A 15,801-nucleotide genomic window follows, 5' to 3' on the forward strand; every position below is an offset into this window, starting at 1 on the left:
ATGTCACTTAAAATCCACTTTTTGGACTCACATTTAGACTTTTTCCAGTGAACTGTGGGGCAGTTATGGCAAACATGGTGAAAAGTTTCACCAAGATATTTCAACCATGAAAAAATGGTACCAGGTCAAATGGAGCACAAAAATGCTTGCAGACCATTGGCAAGAGATGATTCTTCAGCACACTACAAATGTCAAGCAAAAAGGCAGAGTAGGTACGGATTAGAGTTTAAAACATGCTGACACATATATTGTATGTTATAATAAAATAAACAAATATTACACGTCTCGTATTTTTAAACCTACAGACAGTAAGCATTTTTCAAAGTGATATTTGGAGTTAGAACATGAAAATACATAAGAATTAACTAATCTCATTTAAGAAGCATACAACTTTTCAAAAATTGTTGACCAGTGTTAATTACAAAATATTCTTAACATTGACTTCTGACAGATGAATAGACACAAAGAAATATAGAAGACACTCACATAATACATATTATCAGCATAACATAGTTTACATTTAGAAACCAACAATTTCCATACCTTGGCATGATCTCATCACAATCTAATTGGATCCAGTGGATAAATATGAACATTTTTTTATTCCTCACTATCACTCTACTGTGTATCCTAGTCATGTCTACTTGGTGAACAATAAAAAAGGAGCGAAGTCCATCAACCATAAAGAAGAAGGGAAGTCCATCACGTCTATGATCTTTCATTCTCCTCATTCCACCTAAACAGCCTGTCTCTCTTTTGTAATATAAAAGAAATTAAAATATATTTTTAATTAAGCCACACTTTTCTCAGAGGAAGGCTGCTGGGGTGGAAGGACGACAGTGTATCTCATGAATCATTATTTGCGAGTGCCTATTTGTAGCTCCACAAGCACCACTGAGTAGTGCTATGCTCTGTCCCGTCTTCAGTATTTAGACTGCCATACAAGTTTTTTTTTTTTTTAAGTATTTCATCACTGACTACATCCTCTAGGATCTTATTTTGTGGTATGTTTATTTAGTTCTTAGTGTTTTAAGTAGATTTTCTAGGGCAGAGATTAAATTGCAGGTGGTGTACTGTAGGACCCCTGTAGCCACAGAGGATATGTTTCAAGGTCTACCATGGATACCTGAGATGGTACTGAACCCTCTACAGCCTCTCCTCACTTAGCAACATACTTGTTTACAGATGACTCAGATTCACGACAGGCTCTCTGACCAGCATGCATACCTAAATATTGTATATTAGAGCTAATTTCCTCAATTCTGGTTATTACAATATATAGTACACTACTATATAAACATTTAAAAATACATGTACAGTGGAATCTCTACTTGAGAGTTTAATCCATTCCATGACCTTGCTCGCAACTGGATTTGCTTGTTTGCAGAGTCAATTTTCCGCATTAAATTAACTGAAATGCAATTAATCCGTTCCAGTGGAATTCTGTACTTCAATAATTTCGCTAATATCAACTCTACGGCTTATTTATCTATCTCACTTCATCTAATATGACATAATAAACAATATAAATAACATAGAAACCTGATATATACGGCCAACGAGAGTTTGTCTGGAGACAGGACAAAATACTCCTCGAATATTTCGCTATCATCAACTCTACGGCTTATTTATCTATCACAGTTCATCTAATATGACATAACAAACAATATAAATAACATAGAAACCTGATATATATTCCAGAATGAATAAAATGTCATTACATATGTGGTGGTGGCAGCCGACGAGTTTGTCTGGAGACAGGACAAAATACAGTGGACCCCCGCATAACGATTACCTCCGAATGCGACCAATTATGTAAGTGTATTTATGTAAGTGCGTTTGTACGTGTATGTTTGGGGGTCTGAAATGGACTAATCTACTTCACAATATTCCTTAAGGGAATAAATTCGGTCAGTACTGGCACCTGAACATACTTATGGAGTGAAAAAATATCATTAACCGGGGGTCCACTGTACTCCTTGAATATTTCGCTATCATCGACTCTACGGCTTATTTATCTATCACAGTTCATCTAATATGAAATAATAAACAATATAAATAACATAGAAACCTGATATATACTCTAGAATGAATAAAATATGTCATTATGTTACAGGTGGAGGCAACCTCTCCCTCTTTGTTGTGGTAAACACTGCCATCTGGTGATGGCCTTTTGAAGCCGTCTATTTATATGCCCTCCAAGTCATTCTATTTTCTTTCATCCTCTCTAAACATCCAAACCACCTCAATCACCCCTCCTCAGCCCTTTGGATAATACTTTTAGAAACCCTGCACCTCCAAATATCCAAGCTATAGATTCTCTACATTATATTCACATTGTACACTGCTCTCAGACATGACATTTCCATTGCCTCCAGCCTTCTCCTGTTGCAACATTCACCATACATGCTTCACACCCATATAAGAGCATTAGCCCCACTATACTCTCATACATTACCCCCTTCCTTCCATGGGTAATGTTCTTTGTCTCCACAGACTCCTCAGTCCACCACTCACCTTTTTTTCCTCATCAATTCTATGATTCACCTGATCTTTCATAGACCCATCTGCTGACAAATCCATTCCCATATATCTGAATACATTTACTTAATCCATACTCCCTCCCTTTGATATCCAATCTTTCATTAACAATTTTTTTTATCTTCATTACCCTGCTCTTTCCTACATTCACTTTTAATTTCCTTCTTTTACATACCCTTCCAAACTCATTCACCAACCTCTGCAACTTCTCTTCAGAATCTCTCAAAAGCACAGTGTCATCAGCAAAAAGCAACTGTGAAAACTCACACTCTGTGTTAGATTATCTCTTATCCCACACCTGAGCATTTACTTCTCTTACAACCCCCATCTATAAATATACAATGAACAATCATATGGTTATATCAAGCATCCCTGTCTAAGGCCTACTTTTACTGAGAAATTATCCTCCTCTCTCCTACATACTCTAACCTAAGCCTAACTATTCTCATGAAAACTCTTCACTGCTTTCAGTAACCTACCTCCTATTCCATACATTTGTAACATATACCATATTGCTCTCCTATCAACCCTATCATATGCCTTTTCCAAATCCATAAAGCCAACAAAAACCTCTTCACCCTTATCTAAATACTCTTCACTTATGTGCTTCACTGTAAAGACTTGGACTACAAAGTCCCCTCCCCTACCCATCCTAGAGCCTCCTTGTTAATCTGTGATCCTGCTCTCCGTCTTACTCTTAATTCTTTCAATAATAACTACCATAGTAGGTAGTACATTGGTAGGCAGCAACCTCCCAGGGAGGTACTACCATCCTGCCAAGTGAGTGTGAAATGGGAGCCTGTAATTGTTTTACATGATGGTAGGATGGCTGGTGTCATTTGTATCTCATAAACATGCAAGATTTCAGGTACGTCTTGCTACTTCTAATTACACTTGAGTCACACTATACAGTAGGGCCCCACTTATATGGTGGGTTAGGTTCCAGGCTGTCACCGGAAAGCAGACATCGCCGGAAGGCAGAACGCCATTTTTTTCCATTTATAAATGCATATAAATGCCAGACAACAAGTTTACCCTAAATTATATTAAGTTAGTAATAGAACTAGGCATTAAAAACACACGAAGTAAAATACATTCACAGTAAATTCATTACTTATCTTAAAGTATTTGTAATCTTAATGTAGGGAGAGAGGTGAGTAGTACTTATTTGTAGGAAGTCAGGTGCAGGTAGCTGAGGTGTAGGTAGCCCTGACTCCCCGTCTCATACTTAATATATGATATTTAAAACATCCCAGAGAGGTAAAATACACATACAGTACACTCATTATTTACCTTAAAATATGTGTAGTCTTAATATAGGAAGAGAGGTGAGTAGTATTTATTTGTAGGAAGTCAGTGTAGGCAGCTGGTAGGTGTAGTCCGCCTGGACTACACCTACCGGCTACCTACACTGTGGCCTAGAGCCATATTATTAACATCGACATGCCTTGTTCACTGAATTTAATCATTTCTAACAAGTACCTTTAGATGCCATCATAAACGAAGGTAGAAGTAATGAATAATTCATGCTGAAAATTGTAAACAAAAGCGGAGTGAGGGAGTGGCTGGGCCGAACACAGATTCATACATGTTTTCTCTGATGGCTGAGCAGAGAAAACGTAATGTTGTTCCTCCACCCGGCTACCACACAGCTCCACAAGTATTATTATCAGAGCACACATAAAATATGCAATAAATGCCAGACAACAAGTTTACACTAACTTATATTAAGTTAGCAATAGAAATATGCATTAAAAACACAATAAAAGGTAAGATACACACAGAGTACACTTATTACTTACCTTAAAATATTAATATTAATGTGTGAGAGGTGAGTGGCAGGGTGTTTATTGAATAAAATCAGAATGGCACACCATCATCCTCTAACTTGGCACTTAAAGCAAGAGGCTTACGACTTCTCTTTTTATTACAGCTAAAATTAGACGCCATCGTCAATGAGAGCCAACTAGTTAACGAAAGAGTAAACGAGAGAGAGAACGAGATACAGAGTTGAGACAATGTAAGAACACAAACTGAACAAGTAGTGGATGATCACTTGGTCAGGCGAAATAAATGCGTATTAATATGTGTCTACTTTTAGTTCATTCACGTCCATTTGTAAGAGTTTGTAAAACATTTACCTCAATATTTTTTTATTATAATAATAATTACCTCACAATACAAATACTCTTACATTGTGTACAAGTTGTACAAGTTAGTTCAGAATAAACAAACAGCAACACACCATTTTTAGAGTGAATGAAGATAATAATAATAATAATAATAATAATAATAATAATAATATTATTATTATTAATAATAATAATATTATTATTTTTTATTATAAAAAGCAATAAACCCACAAGGGTCGTGAACTGCTATATATAGAGTAAAGGCATATGAAAAGAATATTTTTCTACAGTTATCCCCCAGTTTGACAAGAGAAAACGTAATTCTTCCGATACTACCTACACAGCTGCTTTGTAAACAAGTCTCATATTTACATCAATTTTTATTCTGTGAGTGTATGTATCATGTTTATATGCTATGTAACGGGTTTCATATATAATTTTGAGGAAAATATCATAGCTGGATTAATGAAAATGAATATATTGATGTAAAATAAGACATTTAGTGCGCCCAAGAGTGATTATTATTACGTAGTATTGGTGTCATGAGTAGAGAGAGACTTAGCGATTTTAATGTGTACCTGCACACCAGCACAGTGTGTAAGTATATTTAGGTACAGGTACACATAAGTATAATTGTCAGAGTACATATAAAATATGCAGTAACTTTAAAACACTTGAAATTTTGGAAAGTTTTCTGACATAATAGATGTGGTCACGGAAAATGTAAACAAACCGGATGAGGGGTGCCGTATTTGAAAGACCGCTTGCCGTATAGCAAATTTTGGTCATAATTTGACATTGCCAAATTAGCGGAACGCTGTAAGGCGAAACGCCGTAAAGTGGGGTCTTACTGTACATGCATCTACAGGCATATATATATATATATATATACCCCTCTGAATTTTCTTCTATTTTCTTACTAGTTCTTGTCCTTGTTTATTTCCGCTTATCTCCATGGGGAAGTGGAACAGAATTCTTCCTCTGTAAGCCATGCATGCCGCAAGAAGCGACTAAAATGCTGGGGGGAAGGGGCTGGTAACCTCCTCTCCTGTATATATTATAGCCTCTCCTCACTTAACAACAAAGTTCAGTTCCTGAGACCACATCAGTAAATGAATTCGTCGTTAAGTGAGGAGCATACTTCGTCGTCAAGTGAGGAGCATGCTATAATGGTAGTAAGTTTGTGTCAATCATCTTTGATATTGTTTTAATGTTACCTTTGCACCATTTATAACATTTCTGGTATATTATTAAATGTTTATACAATAGTGTACTGTATACTGTAATAAACAGAATAGAGGAAATCAGCTCTAATATACATTATACAGGTATGCACACTGGTTAGAGAGCCCATTGTAAGTCCGAGTTGTCGGTAAATGAGTCCATCACTAAGTGAGGAGAGGCTGTACTAAATTTAAAAGAAGAAACTTTTGTTTTTTTCCTTTTGGGCCACCCTGCCTTGATGGGATACAGTTGAAAGAATAACTACCACCCACTTCACCAGGTATTTCAACAGGCTTATTATCCTATAATTTTTACACTCTCTTTTCTCCCCTTTGCCTTTATACAAAGGAACTATGCATGCTCTATGCCAATCCCTGGAAATCTTCCCCTCTTCCATATATTTATTAAATAAAAACACAAACCATTCCAAAACTACATCCCCACCTGCTTTTAACATTTCTGTCCTTATCCCATCAATCCCAGCTGCTTTACCTCCCTCTTATTCTACCCACTGCATCACGCACCTCCCTCACACTCATAGCTGGCTCTTCCTTGTTCCCACAAGATGTTATAACTCCCTACCCAATGCTCGAAATCACAGCTTCCCTATCTTCATCTTTTTATATGTACAATAATTACTCTTAGATCCCTCTCACTTTTTAATGCTTTTAATATTTTATCACACAATGTATGCTCTTTATGTAGCTTACTTTTGACTTATATTTCTATGATATAAAATTTATTTATGCTGATTTATAACCCAGCTGCCATGCCATTTGTTCAATTTATTAGTCTTATTGTAAAGATTTTCAGTAATTTTTGTTATTTTACATAGTATATCTGCAGAATATCCTAGGTAGTAGGTTGGTAGACAGCAACCACCCAGGGAGGTACTACTGTCCTGCTAAGTGAGTGTGACACAGAAGCCTGTAATTCTTTTACATGATGGTAGGATTGCTGGTGTCTTTTCTCTCTCATAATTATGCAAGATTTCAGGTACGTCTTGCTACTTCTTACACTTAGGTCACACTAAACATACATGTACAAGCATATATATACACACACCCCTCTGGGTTTTCTCCTATTTTCTTTCTTGTTCTTCTTGTTTATTTCCTCTTATCTCCATGGGGAAGTGGAACAGAATTCTTCCTCCGTATGCCATGCGTGTTGTAAGAGGCAACTAAAATGCCGGGAGCAAGGGGCTAGTAACCCCTTCTCCTGTATAGATTACTAAATTTAAAAAGAGAAACTTTCATTTTTCTTTTTGGGCCACCCTGCCTCGGTGGGATACGGCTGGTTTGTTGAAAAAATGAAGATCTGCAGAATGTCCTAGGTAGTAGGTTGGTAGACAGCAACCACCCAGGGAGGTACTACTGTCCTGCCAAGTGAGTGTGAAACAGAAGCCTGTAATTCTTTTACATGATGGTAGGATTGCTGGTGTCTTTTCTCTGTCTCATAATCATGCAAGATTTCAGGTATGTCTTGCTACTTCTACTCACACTAAGTCACACAACATACTTTTTTTTTTTTTTAACAAGCTGGCCATCTCCCACAGAGGCAGGGTGACCCAAAAAGAAAGAAAATCCCCAAAAAGAAAATACTTTCATCATCATTCAGCACTTTTACCTCACTCATACATAATCACTGGTTTTGCAGAGGTGCCCAGAACACAACAGTTTAGAAGCATATACGGATAAAGATACACAACATATCCCTCCAAATTGCCAATATCCCAAACCCCTCCTTTAAAGTGTAGGCTCTGTACTTCCCATTTCCAGTACTCAAGTCTGGCTATATATAAATAACCGGTTTCCCTGAATCCCTTCACTAAATATTACCCTGCTCACACTCCAACAGCTCGTCAGGTCCCAAATACCATTCATCTCTATTCACTCCTATCGAACACACTCACGCATGCTTGCTGGAAGTCCAAGCCCCTTGCCCACAAAACCTCCTTTACCCCTTCCCTCAACCTTTTCAAGGACGACCCCTACCCTGCCTTCCTTTCCCTACAGATTTATACGCTCTCCATGTCATTCTACTTTGATCCATTCTCTCTAAATGATCAAACCACCTCAACAGCCCCTCTTCAGCCCTCTAATACTTTTATTAACTCCACACCTTCTCCTAATTTCTACACTAAGAATTCTCTGCATAATATTTACACCACACATTGCCCTTAGACAGGACATCTCCACCGCCTCCTTGCTGCAGCATTTACAACCCAAGCTTCACACCCATATAAAGTGTGTTGGTACCATTATACTTTCATACATTCCCTTCTTTGCCTCCATAGATAATGTTTTTTGTCTCCACATATACCTCAAAGCACCACTCACCTTTTTTCCTTCAACAATCCTATGGTTAACCTCATCCTTCATACATTCTTCATACGTCAACTTCCAAATATCTGAAAACATTCACTTCTTCCATACTCCTTCTCTCCAATTTGATATCTGAGTCACTGAGGTTATCAGGAAGAATTTGTCTTATTAACTCGTCTGATGCTATGGAAGAGGACTGGAGCTTCCTTCATCATTTGATGAAGGAAGCTCTTTGCTATGTTCACTTTCAACTTTCTACCTTTGCACACTCTCCCAAACTCGTCCACTAACCTTTGCAACTTTTCTTTAGAATCTCCCATAAGCACAGTATCATCAGCAAAAATTAACTGTCAATTCCCATTTTGTATTTGATTCCCCATAATTTAATCCCACCCCTCTCCCCAACACCCTAGTATTTACTTCTTTTACAACCCTATCTATAAATATATTAAACATCCATGGTGACATTACACATCCCTGTCTAAGACCCACCTTTACTGGGAAGTAGTCTCCCTCTCTTCTACACACCCTAACCTGAGCCTCACTATCCTTATAAAAACTCTTTACAGCATTTAGTAACTTATTACCTATTCCATACACTTGCAACATCTGCCACATTCCTCCCTTATTCACTCTATCATATGCCTTTTCTATATCCATAAATGCAATGAAAACTTCCCTACCTTTATCTAAATACTGTTCACGTATATGCTTCAATGTAAACACTTGATCTACACATCCCCTACCCACTCTAAAACTTCCTTGCTCATACGCAATCCTACATTCTGTCTTACCTCTAATTCTTTCAATAATAACCCTACCGTACACTTTTCCTGGTATACTCAGTAAACTTATTCCTCTATAATTTTTACAATCTCTATTGTCCCCCTTCCCTTTATATGAAGGAATTATACATGCTCTCTACCAATCCCTATGTACCTTCCCCTCTTTCATACACTTATTAAACAAAAATACCAACCACTCCAACACTATGTACCCCCTTGCTTTTAACATTTCTGTCATGACCCCGTCAGTTCCAGCTGCTTTACCCTGTTTCATTCTACGTAATGTCTCACGCACCTCCCCCACACTTACATCCTGCTCTTCTTCTTCACTCCTAAAAGATGGTATACCTCCCTGGCTAGTGTATGAAATTACCGCCTCACTTTCTTCATCGACATTTAAGTTCCTCAAAATATTCCCGCCATCTACCCAATACCTCCATCTCCCCATCTACTAACTCCCCTACTCTGTTTTTAACTGACATAACCATTCGTTCCCTAGGCTTACCTGGAGAGGGTTTCGGAGGTCAACGCCCCCTCGGCCTGGTCTGTGACCAGGCCTCATACGTGTAGAACTCAAAGATAATTTTTTTTTTAATAAGAATGCTGACATCTTTTGTTGCCAGCATTAAACCATTAAACTTGGATATCTCACTCCAAAATTTTTTCTTATTTTCATCAAAATTTCTTGACAGTGCCTCTCCCACTATATCATCTCTCCTTTTACTCTCTCTCATCACTCTCTTCACCTTTCTTTTACTCTCCATATACTCTGCTCTTCATATAACACTTCTGCTTGTAAAAACCTCTCATAAGCTACCTTCTTCTCTTTTATCACACTGTTTACTTCATCATTCCACCAATCACTCCTCTTTCCTCCTGCACCCACCCTCCTATAGCCACAAACTTCTGCCCAACATTCTATTACTGCATTTTTAAAACTAGTCCAACCCTCTTCAACCCCCTCCCTCCACTACTCATACTTGTACTAGCCCACCTTTCTGCCAATAGTTGCTTATATCCCACCCGAACTTCTTCCTCCCTTAGTTTATACACTTTCACCTCTCTCTTACTTGTTGATGCCATTTTCCTTTTGTCCCATCTACCTCTTACTCTAACTGTAGCTACAACTAAATAATGATCTGATATATCAGTTGCCCCTCTATAAACACACACATCCTGAAGCCTATCCATCAACCTTTTATCCACCAATATATAATCTAACAAACTACTTTCATTACGTGCTATATCATACCTTGTATATTTATTTATCCTCTTTTCCATAAAATATGTATTACTTATTACCAAACCTCTTTCTACACATAGCTCAATTAACCCTTTTAGGGTTGGTATCGTTCTAGTACGGCTTGAACGCCAGAGTTGGAGCCGTACTAGTACGCATAAATTCTAGCGCCTTCAAATCTAGCGAGAGAAAGCTGGTAGGCATACATATGAAAGAATTAGTCTATGTGGTCAGTGTGCACAGTATAAAAAAAATCCTGCAGCACACAGTGCATAATGAGAAAAAAAAAACTCCGACAGTGTTTTTGGTTTAAAACAGCAACTTTGCAGTGTATTTTCGTATGGTATTTATTGTTGTATTCTCGTTTTCCTGGTTTCATTTTATAGAATGGACGACATATTACATAAATTGCAATGATTTTGATTGGTTTCACAATGAAAAGTACCTTGAAATTGAGCTCAGAGTAGCAGAAATGTTTTGATTTTTGCCAATGTTGAAAAGTAAACAAATCATGCCACGTGTCCAATACACGTCAACTGGTAAGTCTAATATTCTTTCACGAATGCGCTGATATTATTTATACCATTTCTACACTAATGCAGTAGTCTGCATAACAGTAAATCTTCTATTTTTTGTGAGAATAAAATTTCAAAGTGGAAAGCAAAAGAAATGTAAGAGGGGCCTGGGGACGTGACTAATGAACAGAGGAAATGTTATTTTAGTGCCAGGAATGTCTGTCTTGTTTATTCTGGACCCTATTTGGAAATTGGCATCTTTTGAAAGTTGCAACAACCCTCTATGGGTTGTTGCAATTATTAAGGAACTGCTTCAGGTCAGGATTAATATTAGAATTTATTGTTCTGTATATGCAGGACCTACAGTAGTAAGAGTGAATATTTTGTAGAGTAATTAGATTAGAGTAATTAGGTCTTTGAGGAGTGGGGGAAAGATGTGTGTTGTCTAGCAGTAGACTGCGTGATCATTCGTACTACGGCCTCTTGTTGAGTTTTACTGGCTTCAGGTGATTATGAGAGTATAGCAGTACCAATACTCTTATACAGGTATGAAGCATGAGTTGTGAAAGTTACAACAAGGAGGAGGTTAGGGGCAGGGGAAATGTCATGTCTGAGGGCAATGTGTGGTGGTAATAATATGCAGAGAATTCACTGTTTGGAGATTAGAAGGTGCAAAGTTATTAAAATTATTATCCTAAGGGCTGGATAATACTTTATTGAGGTGGCTTGGTCATTTAGAGAGGATTGAGCAAAATAGGATGACTTGGAGGGTATATAAATCTGTAGTGGAGGGAAGGCAGGGTAGGGGTCATCCTAGAAAGGATGGAGGGAGGGGGTAAAGATTTTGTGTGTAAGGGCTTGGACATCCAGCAGGCATGTGTGAACACAGGTAGGTGGATGGGGGACTGAGAAGGTTAGTGGAGTGGCAAGGGGTGGGAGTGTGTGAAGGGTAGGTGGGTGGGAGTGTGTGAAGGGTAGGTGGGTGGGTGTGTGTGAAGGGTAGGTGGGTGGGAGTGTGCGAAGGGTAGGTTAGGTGTGGTAGTAAGGGTGTGAGGGTAGGGTAGGCAAAGTTATGGGGGAAGGGTGTGAAGGGTAGGCAGATGGGAGGATGTGAAGGGTTGGTGGGTGTGTGACAGTATACCGCAGTGTGTGAAGATGATAGTGGTATACCGTAGTGTGTGAAGATGATAGTGGAGACAGATGAGGCTGCTATGTCAGGTACTGTACCATGACTGAACATGTTATGGACAGGAACATCACTCATGATCTTCCATACCTACCTACTTTACCAAGAATACCCCTCCATCTGACTTCCCCCATCACCCAACCCAACATAACATAATTAAGAACATAAGAACAAGAGAGATTGTAAAAATTATAGAGGAATAAGTTTATTGAGTATACCAGGAAAAGTGTATGGTAGGGTTATAATTGAGAGAATTAGAGGTAAGACAGAATGTAGGATTGCGGATGAGCAAGGAGGTTTCAGAGTGGGTAGGGGATGTGTAGATCAAGTGTTTACATTGAAGCATATATGTGAACAGTATTTAGATAAAGGTAGGGAAGTTTTTATTGCATTTATGGATTTAGAAAAGGCATATGATAGAGTGGATAGGAGAGCAATGTGGCAGATGTTGCAAGTATATGGAATAGGTGGTAAGTTACTAAATGCTGTAAAGAGTTTTTATGAGGATAGTGAGGCTCAGGTTAGGGTGTGTAGAAGAGAGGGAGACTACTTCCCGGTAAAAGTAGGTCTTAGACAGGGATGTGTAATGTCACCATGGATGTTTAATATATTTATAGATGGGGTTGTAAAAGAAGTAAATGCTAGGGTGTTGGGGAGAGGGGTGGGATTAAATTATGGGGAATCAAATTCAAAATGGGAATTAACACAGTTACTTTTTGCTGATGATACTGTGCTTATGGGAGATTCTAAAGAATAATTGCAAAGGTTAGTGGATGAGTTTGGGAATGTGTGTAAAGGTAGAAAGTTGAAAGTGAACATAGAAAAGAGTAAGGTGATGAGGGTATCAAATGATTTAGATAAAGAAAAATTGGATATCAAATTGGGGAGGGGGAGTATGGAAGAAGTGAATATTTTCAGATACTTGGGAGTTGACGTGTCAGCGGATGGATTTATGAAGGATGAGGTTAATCATAGAATTGATGAGGGAAAAAAGGTGAGTGGTGCATTGAGGCATATGTGGAGGCAAAAAACGTTATCTATGGAGGCAAAGAAGGGAATGTATGAAAGTATAGTAGTACCAACACTCTTACATGGGTGTGAAGCTTGGGTGGTAAATGCAGCAGCAAGGAGACGGTTGGAGGCAGTGGAGATGTCCTGTCTAAGGGCAATGTGTGGTGTAAATATTATGCAGAAAATTCGAAGTGTGGAAATTAGGAAAAGGTGTGGAGTTAATAAAAGTATTAGTCAGAGGGCAGAAGAGGGGTTGTTGAGGTGGTTTGGTCATTTAAAGAGAATGGATCAAAGTAGAATGACATGGAAAGCATATAAATCTATAGGGGAAGGAAGGCGAGGTAGGGGTCGTCCTCGAAAAGGTTGGAGAGAGGGGGTAAAGGAGGTTTTGTGGGCAAGGACCTTGGACTCCAGCAAGCATGCGTGAGCGTGTTAGATAGGAGGGAATGGAGACGAATGGTACTTGGGACCTGACAATCTGTTGGAGTGTGAGCAGGGTAAGATTTAGTGAAGGGATTCAGGGAAACCGGTTATTTTCATATAGTCGGACTTGAGTCCTGGAAATGGGAAGTACAATGCCTGCACTTTAAAGGAGGGGTTTGGGATATTGGCAGTTTGGAGGGATATGTTGTGTATCTTTATACGTACAGTAGGGCCCCACTTATACGGCAGGTTAGGTTCCAGGCTACCGCCGTAAAGCGGAAATCACCGTAAAGTGGAACACACTTTTTTTCCACTTATAAATGCATACAAATACTAGATAACAAGTTAGCAATAGAACTAGGCATCAAAAACAATAAAAAAGTACAATACACACATAGTGCACTCATTACTTACCTTAAAATATTTATAGTCTTAATCTAGGGTGAGACAAGTAGTATTTATTGTAAGAAATCAAGTGTGGTATGTATGGTAGTCAGCCGGGCTACCATACCAGGCCGCCCCACCTACACATAATATTCTATTACATTTAAGCATCCCAGAGCGATAAAATGCATATACAGTTTACTCATTACTTACTTTAAAATATTTGTAGTCTTAATCTAGGGTGAGATGAGTAGTATTTATTGTAAAAAATCAAGCGTGGTATGTATGGTAGTCAGCCGGGCTACCATACCAGGCCAACCCACCCACACATTATTCAATGATATTTAAGCATCCCAGAGCAATAAATTGTATATACAGTTCACTCATTACTTACCTTAAAATATTTGTAGTCTTAATGTAGGGTCAGGAGTAAGTAAATGAGATAAAACGAATAAATGAGAGAGAGAAAGAATGAGTGCATGAGAGAGGACAGGCGCAGAGTTATGTAAACAAACCAGGCGAAGGTAAGTTTTGTAAACAAACAAAGTGTACATGTCTGGTTTGTGTACAAGTTACATTGTGCACAAGTTGTCTCTACATTGATACAGTAGAATAAATAAAGAAGAACACTGCCATTCTCATGTAACATCATTTTGAGAAGAAATGACACTCTGAGTGAAGGCAATGGAAATAAGTCACTCTGACTTTTTTGGGTTATCCTAGGTTCTCTACACATATGCTGTTATGTATGATAATCTATGTAACTGTATTTGTGTATACCTGAATAAACTTACTTACATACATACGAAAGGAATAATTTTCTACAGTTACCCACAGTAACACATTTTCTCTTATGTTAGGTTAAGATAAGATAACATAAGATAAGATTTTGTTCGGATTTTTAATCCCCAGAGGGTTAGCCACCCAGGATAACCCAAGAAAGTCAGTGCGTCATCGAGGACTGTCTAACTTATTTCCATTGGGGTCCTTAATCTTGTCCCCCAGGATGCGACCCACACCAGTCGACTAACACCCAGGTACCTATTTGCTGCTAGGTGAACAGGACAACAGGTGTAAGGAAACGTGTCGAAATGTTTCCACCCGCCGGGAATCGAACCCGGGCCCTCCGTGTGTGAAGCGGGAGCTTTAGCCACCAGGCCACCGGGCCATCACTTGTACAAGTTATCTGGCTACCACATCTCATATTTATGTTTATTTATTCTATTGTGGGGTGTATTTATCATCTTTATATGTTATGTATCATGTTTATTATATAATGTTGAAAAAAATATCATGGATGGATTAATGAAAATGTGTATATTAACGTAATATACCACATTTAATGAGACTCGGTGATGATGATTATTATTATTTCCAATATGGCGTCACTTGTGCAAGTCGTCTGCTACCACATCTCATATTTATGTTTATTTATTCTACTGTGGGGTGTATTTATTATATTTATATGTTATGCATCGTGTTTATTATATAATTTTGAAAAAATATCATAGATGGATTAACCCTTTCAGGGTCCAAGGCCAAAATCTGAAGTGGTGCCCCAGTGTCCAAGAATTTAAAAAAAAAAAAAAAATTATTTTTTCTTACGAAATGGTAGAGAATCTTTTTGTGACAAATGTAATAAAACAAAAAGTACGAAATTTGATGGAAAATTGACGAAATTATGCTCTCGTGAATTTTGATGTGTCAGTGATATTTACGAATCAGCTATTTTGCCGACTTTGACTCCCATTTTAGGCCAATTACATTATTCCAGTCGACCAAATTCTCAGCTATTTCACTAGTATTACTTCTATTCTATCGATTGAGCACAAGAAATCGCCAAGTCAACTGTTTCAACTACAAAATAGAGTGACCGGAAATTGGTAATTTGGCCAATTTAACACAAAGTTCAAAATATTCCAATTTCAAAATAGGGTCCAGAATAAACAATGTAGGTATTCCTGGCACTAAACTAACATTTCCTCTGTTCATTAGTTAGGTTTTGAGGCTTTACAAATATATTCCATTTTGATTTT

At 38.0% G+C, this 15,801-nt stretch overlaps 1 protein-coding gene across 2 annotated transcripts in view; it reads right to left on the reverse strand.

Annotated features, from left to right (window-relative positions):
• Nucleotides 1-15,801, reverse strand: part of LOC128690544 (hippocampus abundant transcript 1 protein) — a 593,459-nt gene that overhangs the window by 9,865 nt on the left and 567,793 nt on the right. The gene's annotated exons all lie outside the window — the stretch shown is intronic.

The sequence above is a fragment of the Cherax quadricarinatus genome, chromosome 29 (genome assembly GCF_038502225.1).
Source record: "Cherax quadricarinatus isolate ZL_2023a chromosome 29, ASM3850222v1, whole genome shotgun sequence".
Classification (NCBI taxonomy): Eukaryota; Metazoa; Arthropoda; class Malacostraca; order Decapoda; family Parastacidae; genus Cherax; species Cherax quadricarinatus.